Here is an 8,635-nt window from a genome sequence, read left to right on the forward strand (position 1 = left end):
TTGTATGGTGTGATACTTGCAGACGTGACCTCTACGTTTCGCGGTCACAGCCGCTTCTTCAGGAGGCGTCTAACAGTATATAGTCTATGAGGGTAAAGAACAATACAGTATCAACATAGTAAAAAACATACATGATTTTACAAAAAGTACATAGTCGATATTGGAGAATATATTTGAAATTTGAAGTTTAAAAATTGCACTCACCAAACTATAACCATAACGGTTCTCTGGAGCGATATTTGTGAGACGCCCTCACGAGGCGTTCCCCCGGGGGCGGGCCAGGGAGGCAAATTAAGGTAATGCTATTGTGAAAAATTCAATGGATAAGGTTTTAAACAATCAAACGGTATGTCTGAATAAAGAGCACCCGGGAGTGTTGGGGTGGGGGTGAAGGGATCGGTGCCAAGAAAATGGCTGGAAAGGAAGGGGGGGGGGAAAGGAGGGGGTTTTTGGAAAGGGGCAAAAGGGGAAAGGAGAAGGAAGAGGAAAGAAGAGAACAGGGGAAGGAAAGGGGAGAGGAGAAGGGGGGGATGAGGGGGGAAGGGACAGGGACGGTAGTGGGAGTGGGGAGAGGGGGAGGGGGAGAAGGAGCGGGGAGAGGAGGGGAAAAAAGGGGGAGAAGGGAGGGGACAGAGGAGGGATAAGGGGAGGGGGGGAAAGGGGGGGAAGAAAAGGTGAGGGGGAAAAAGGGGGAAAGGAAGGGGAGGGAAAGGGAAAGGAAGAGAAACATAAGGGGAAGGGTAGGGAAAAGGAAAAGGAAGAGGCAGGAGGGCACAAGGGATAGGGGAAAAAAAGAGAAGAGGGAAAAAAGGAAAAGAAAAGAAAGGGATGGGGAAGGGAAAGGAAAAGGGGGGGGAAAAGGGGGGGGGGGGGGAGGAAAAGGGGAAGGGGGTGGGGAAAGGGAAAGGGAGTGAGGGTGTGGAATGCAGCAAGTATCCCTATGTACCTGGTTGAGAAACACACAGAATTAACAGAGGGAGAGTTAAAGGTGGTAAAGAAGTTTTTACCTATCGTTGTTATGATAAAGACCCAGACCTAAGGGTTGCTGACACCCAGATTAACGTGGTGGCCAAAACGCCACACCGTATCGTCGCGAGGAATCACTATAAGGGATGTAAATCCATAGAAGAGATGTTAAGAGTAGACACACATGTAGACTCTTTTCATGTTTAGCAGGAGGGGGGGGTACCACACAGAAGTGATGGATAATCCTGTCCTGCATGGAGACTGTACAATAGGTACTTACAGGGTTTCCAGGTAGCGTTGGTGCGGTGCTGGGTGTCCGTCAGAAGCTGTAAGCAGCTGAGTCTGGGCATCTTAAATGCCTCCAACCCGGAAGTTCAAACGGCGGTAAGAACCGTCGCATATACTTCCGGGTCCGATCCTCCACTATTGCGCAGGCGCAGGCACTACGTCCGGCGCAGGCGCATAGCTCAACATTGACCAGTGCATAAGCACTGGTCAAAACGAAGCGGCAGCTGAGCTCAAAATAGCCCAGGCCACCGCCGGAGGAACGCAAGCCCGCCACAGGGGGAGAATAAACTCCTCACATCCCCCAGAGCAGAGTGGCAGTGCAATTGAATAATCATTAGGGTGCACATAGTGTTTCAAAGCATAAACTGGGAGGGGGGAGCGGTGTATGGTCTCCAGCAGCGGGAACGCCCACAGCTGCAGAGGCATGCATCGCAGCCCGTCCCGAGACAGTGTACAACAATTGCAATCTAAATATACATAACTTTGACTTGGACAACAAGTCATCTACTGAATGATGAAGTCAGCCACAAACAGAAACATTAAAAAACATTGACAATATATATAAAGAGTCCACTAGTATATAGTCCTAAGGAAAAACAGAAAGTCTGATAAAGTTCAAAGGGTTTTTCTGAAAGCGATAATTGATGTGATTTGTTATATGAGTATACACACAAACGATTTTTTATCTATATTGATTTATTGTTTTTGGAGATCCCTTATATATAAGTGGTTGGGTCACGGCAGGGATTGGGGAAAAGAAAAGACAAGTTATAACTGGATTATTCAAGGAAATATTTATATGAATGTGTCTCGTTAATGCCAGGAGGGACACATGCATTAAGTCGCTCAATCCACAGGGATTCACGTCTTAAATTTCGCGGTCCAGTTGCCCCCACGGGGGTCTTCCGGGACAACGTCTAATACTGTAACCGGATATAGTCCAGATTGAAACGGTGATAGATGCCAATATGGCGGCCCCCTACAGTGGTAAGCTTGCCATTCGTAGAGGCGTATAAGTGATCCCCCAGTCTCTGCCGTAGCTCTCTAATTGTTTTCCCCACATAAAAGGCGCTACACGCGCAGGTCATGAGATAAATGACTCCACGTGTGCCACAATGGGCCGAGTGTTTGGGGACAAACATTTCACCATTGGGAAGAAAAAAGTGTTGTCCTTCTTGGATCCAGGGGCAATGTGGACAATTGCCACATTTGTACGTGCCTCTGGGTTCCGATGGACCAAGGGAAGGAATCCTGTAATGACTATGTGTTAGTCTATCCCTTAAAGAAGTGGCCCTTTTGAAGACCAGGTCAGGGGTGGGTTTGATGTATTTTTTAAGGACGTGGTGGTCGGTTAAAATATGCCAATGACTTGACAATATTTTTCGTAATTGCTGGTGGTGGGTGGAGAATTTAGTAATAATCTTGGTCGTATAAGGTTGTTTAGGACGTGGGGGGCCGTATAGTAAATGTTTGTCGGTCTAAGGCCAGAGCCTTGTTGAAAGCTTTTCTCAGTACGGTACGTTTGTAGCCTCTCGCCAACAATCGTGTGCGGAGAGCATTAGCCTGTTTGTAGAAATCCCCGTCCTCTGTGCAGTTTCTTCTCAGTCTAAGATACTGAGCGAAGGGAATACTGCGAACCAGAGGACGGGGATGGAGACTAGAGGCGTGTAACAAGGTGTTGCCTGCGGTGGGTTTGCGATAAAGGTCTGGGTTAGGTGACCGTGGAATCCTTAGTAATCAAGACGTCTAGAAATGGGATGCTTAGTCTGTCATGGGAAAAAGTGAAATGGAGGTTGAAAGAGTTAATGTTTAACTCTGCAATAAATGTCTGTAAAAGTTGCTCAGTGCCTGTCCAATGACCAAGAGGTCATCAATGAACCTAAACCATCCTAAAACATGGTCCAAGAATGGTTCCATGAGGTCATCACTGAAGACCATTCGTTCCCAACCACCAAGATATAAGTTCGCGTATGAGGGGGCACAGGATGTGCCCATTGCAACGCCCCTGAATTGAAGATACATTTGATCCATAAATAAAAAGTAATTTCTGGTCAAAATGAATTCTAAGAGTTTTAAGATGAAGGTATTGGTGGGCCAGGTGTGATGGTCTTGTTTCCATCAGAAAGGAGCCAGCCATCCGGACGTCTGCTCGTGGGGGATGCTTGAGTACAAGGCCTCAACATCAATAGCCACGAGGAGGGCGTCCGGAGGGATCTGGATCCCCTCGATGTGTTTCAACAGGTCGGTTGTGTCCCTGATGTAAGAAGGTAGTCTCATCACATGAGGTAAAAGAAAAGTATCCACCAATTTGCTGGCGTTTTCCGTTAGGGAACCCTTCCCAGGAAAGGCTTTGGACTTTATTTTTAGAGAAGTTCTCTAAAAATAAAGTCCAAAGCCTTTCCTGATTACTGACCTGCCCCTCCATCTGGGCTTTTTGCATGAATGTATTCTTTCCCTTAAAAAAGAACGATGGCAAACATCACCCTCTAATTTGACCCGACAACAATTCCGAGCGGTCACCAAACTACAAAAAAACACCATTTAGTCATAAAGCAATCTGACAAAGGTGGTAACCTGGTGCTGATGACTCATCATCAATATCAGACCATGTGTCTTGATATTCTTTCCAACCCTAATTGGTATCTACCCATTGAAGATCACTTTATTCAACAAACCATTGATGAATTTAGGGGACTCATCGGTGGGGCCTTCCTCGAGGGCCTCATCGATGACGACACCTATAAATTCATCAATGTACAATACCCACGCACTCCCACATTTTATGCCTTACCAAAAACTCATAAAAACCTTTCTGTACCCCCAGGTCGACCTATTGTCCTCTGGAAGGGTTCCCTAACGGAAAACGCCAGCAAATTGGTGGATACTTTTCTTTTACCTCATGTGATGAGACTACCTTCTTACATCAGGGACACAACCGACCTGTTGAAACACATCGAGGGATCCAGATCCCTCCGGACGCCCTCCTCGTGGCTATTGATGTTGAGGCCTTGTACTCAAGCATCCCCACGAGCAGGGCGTCCGGATGGCTGGCTCCTTTCTGATGGAACAAGACCATCACACCTGGCCCACCAATACCTTCATCTTAAAACTCTTAGAATTCATTTTGACCAGAAATTACTTTTTATTTATGGATCAAATGTATCTTCAAATTCAAGGCGTTGCAATGGGCACATCCTGTGCCCCTCATACGCGAACTTATATCTTGGTGGTTGGGAACGAATGGTCTTCAGTGATGACCTCATGGAACCATTCTTGACATGTTTTAGGACTGGTTAGGTTCATTGATGACCTCTTGGTCATTTGGACAGGCACTGAGCAACTTTTTACAGACATTTATTGCAGAGTTAAACATTAACTCTTTCAACCTCCATTTCACTTTTTCCCATGACAGACTAAGCATCCCATTTCTAGACGTCTTGATTACTAAGGATTCCACCGGTCACCTAACCACAGACCTTTATCGCAAACCCACCGCAGGCAACACCTTGTTACACGCCTCTAGTCTCCATCCCCGTCCTCTGGTTCGCAGTATTCCCTTCGCTCAGTATCTTAGACTGAGAAGAAACTGCACAGAGGACGGGGATTTCTACAAACAGGCTAATGCTCTCCGCACACGATTGTTGGCGAGAGGCTACAAACGTACCGTACTGAGAAAAGCTTTCAACAAGGCTCTGGCCTTAGACCGACAAACATTACTATACGGCCCCCCACGTCCTACGAAAAATATTGTCAAGTCATTGGCATATTTTAACCGACCACCACGTCCTTAAAAAATACATCAACCCACCCCTGACTTGGTCTTCAAAAGGGCCACTTCTTTAAGGGATAGACTAACACATAGTCATTACAGGATTCCTTCCCTTGGTCCATCGGAACCAGAGGCACGTACAAATGTGGCAATTGTCCACATTGCCCCTGGATTCCAAGAAGGACAAACACTTTTTACTTCCCAATGGTGAAATGTTTGTCCCCAAACACTCGGCCCATTGTGGCACACGTGGAGTCATTTATCTCATGACCTGCGCGTGTAGCGCCTTTTATGTGGGGAAAACAATTAGAGAGCTACGGCAGAGACTGGGGATCACTTATACGCCTCTACGAATGGCAAGCTTACCACTGTAGGCCGCCATATTGGCATCTATCACCGTTTCAATCTGGACTATATCCGGTTTACAGTATTAGACGTTGTCCCGGAAGACCCCCGTGGGGGCAACTGGGACCGCGAAATTTAAGACGTGAATCCCTGTGGATTGAGCGACTTAATGCATGTGTCCCTCCTGGCATTAACGAGACACATTCATATAAATATTTCCTTGAATAATCCAGTTATAACTTGTCTTTTCTTTCCCCAATCCCTGCCGTGACCCAACACTTATATATAAGGGATCTCCAAAAACAATAATCAATAATAGATAAAAAATCGTTTGTGTGTATACTCATATAACAAATCACATCAATTATCGCTTTCAGAAAAACCCTTTGAACTTTATCAGACTTCAGGTTTTTTCCTTAGGACATATACTAGTGGACTCTTTATATATATTGTCAATGTTTTTTAATGTTTCTGTTTGTGGCTGACTTCATCATTCAGTAGATGACTTGTTGTCCAAGTCAAAGTTATGTATATTTAGATTGCAATTGTTGTACACTGTCTCGGGACGGGCTGCGATGCATGCCTCTGCAGCTGTGGGCGTTCCCGCTGCTGGAGACCATACACCGCTCCCCCCTCCCAGTTTATTGCTTTGAAACACTATGTGACCCTAATGATTATTCAATTGCACCTGCCACTCTGCTCTGGGGGGATGTGAGGAGTTTATTCTCCCCTGTGGCGGCTTGCGTTCCTCCGGAGCTATTTTGAGCTCAGCTGCCGCTTCGGTTTTGACCAGTGCTTAAGCACTGGTCAATGTGAGCTATGCGCCTGCGCCGGACGTAGTGGCCTGCGCTCTGCGCAATAGTGGAGGATCGGACCCGGAAGTATATGCGACGCGTTCTTACCGCCGTTTGAACTTCCGGGTTGGAGGCATTTAAGATGCCCAACTCAGCTGCTATAAGCTTTTGACGGACACCCAGCACCGCACCAACGCTACTGGAAACCCTGTAAGTACCTATTGTACAGTCTCCATGCAGGACAGGATTATCCATCACTTCTGTGTGGTACCCCCCCCTCCTGCTAAACATGAAAAAGAGTCTACCATGTGTGTCTACTCTTACATCTCTTCTATGGATTTACATCCCTTATAGTGACTCCTCGCGACTATACGGTGTGGCGTTTGGCCACCCACGTTAATCTGGGTGTCAGCAACCCTAGGTCTGGGTCTTATCATAACAACGATAGGTAAAAACTTCTTTACCACCTTTAACTCTCCCTCTGTTAATTCTGTGTGTTCTCAACAGGTACATAGGGATACTTGCTGCATTCCACACCCCTCACTCCCTTCCCTACCCCCTTCCCCTTTTCCCTCTCCCCCCCCCTTCCCCCCCCCCCCTTTCCCTTTCCCTTCCCCATCCCTTTCTTTTCTTTCCTTTTTTCCCTCTTCTCTTTTTTTCCCCTATCCCTTGTGCCCTCCTGCCTCTTCCTTTTCCTTTTCCCTACCCTTCCCCTTATGTTTCTCTTCCTTTCCCTTTCCCTCCCCTTCCTTTCCCCCCTTTTTCCCCCTCACCTTTTCTTCCCCCCCTTTCCCCCCTCCCCTATATCCCTCCTCTGTCCCTCCCTTCTCCCCCTTTTTTCCCCTCCTCTCCCCGCTCCTTCTCCCCCCTCCCCTCTCCCCACTCCCACTACCGTCCCTGTCCCTTCCCCCTCATCCCCCCCTTCTCCTCTCCCCTTTCCTTCCCCTGTTCTCTTCTTTCTCTTCCTTCTCCTTTCCCCTTTTGCCCCTTTCCAAAACCCCCTCCTTTCCCCCCCCCCCTTCCTTTCAGCCATTTTCCTTGGCACCGATCCCTTCACCCCCACCCCAACACTCCCGGGTGCTCTTTATTCAGACATACCGTTGATTGTTTAAAACCTTATCCCATTGAATTTTTCACATAGCATACCTTAATTTGCCCTCCCTGGCCCGCCCCCGGGGGACGCCTCGTGAGGGCGTCTCACAAATATCGCTCCAGAGAACCGTTATGGTTATAGTTTGGTGAGTGCAATTTTTAAACTTCAAATTTCAATATATTCTCCAATATCGACTATGTACTTTTTGTAAAATCATGTATGTTTTTTACTATGTTGATACTGTATTGTTCTTTACCCTCATAGACTATATACTGTTAGACGCCTCCTGAAGAAGCGGCTGTGACCGCGAAACGTAGAGGTCACGTCTGCAAGTATCACACCATACAACTTCTGTCCATATATTTGTGTGGGCATTAGCTATACCAACCTAGTATCAACAATGCTGTAAAACAATTATCATGTCTATGCATGTCCATGTTATGAATATGTACAATTGATGTCCCCTATGGGACTTTTTTATCATGTTTTGAAATAAATTTATGCTTTTTTTAATTCAAGTCTTTTTCATGGTACCGCAATAGTCCGTTGTTTTGTAAAGAGGCAGGACATTATTGGAGAGGTCCTTGCTCTGATCCCTCTTTTTACCCTACTTCCTGATCTTAGTCATATTTAGGATGATGGTACCCAAATGTATGTTTACCCCTTTTGTAAACCATGTGCATACCCATAAATTCTAATATAGTGGGTGGATAACACACCCGGATCCTCGGATCCATATTTTTCCAACCTGCCCTGGGGCTTCTCCCCCCCCCCCTTGCCACTTGCTTAATTGATGCTATACTTCTAATTTATGGTTACTTCTGGTTTTGTAGGCAGCCGCTTAGTTAACTAAATACCTGTATTGAGTCTTCCTTGTCTATGGTCCAGGTTCCTTTCTGCTGTCTTGTATATTTTTAGTCATGGATGTTTTGGGTACTGCCTGGGGGGATTTCATGTCCACCATACAGGCAGGATGTTTAGCCAATCAACAGCTAGAGGACGAAACCAAAACGTTCCTAGATAGGCTGTTTAATCTCCTAAAGAAAAAATCCATCTACACTGGCATATCCAGTATTTGAATTATACATCACTGAAAAAGTCTGTCCTCTCGGACTTCGCGTCCAACTATTTCCCACTATTAAAGATCCCTCTGCGGATTTCAAAAAATCCTGGGAAAATACGATAACTAAATGTAGCATTGAACTCATGTCAAAGCTGACGGCCCAGTATCGCTCTGACATGATGTCTCTTGATGCAGAGATTGATAGACTTTTGAATCAATTTCCTAACATTCAAGAGTCAGGTTCTTTCACCAATAAATGGAAGGAAATACGAGACAAAATTGAAGGCCTCAACAAAGACATTATAATTAAAAAAACA

Source organism: Aquarana catesbeiana, linkage group LG01 (genome assembly GCF_042186555.1).
Source record: "Aquarana catesbeiana isolate 2022-GZ linkage group LG01, ASM4218655v1, whole genome shotgun sequence".
NCBI classification, from domain to species: domain Eukaryota; kingdom Metazoa; phylum Chordata; class Amphibia; order Anura; family Ranidae; genus Aquarana; species Aquarana catesbeiana.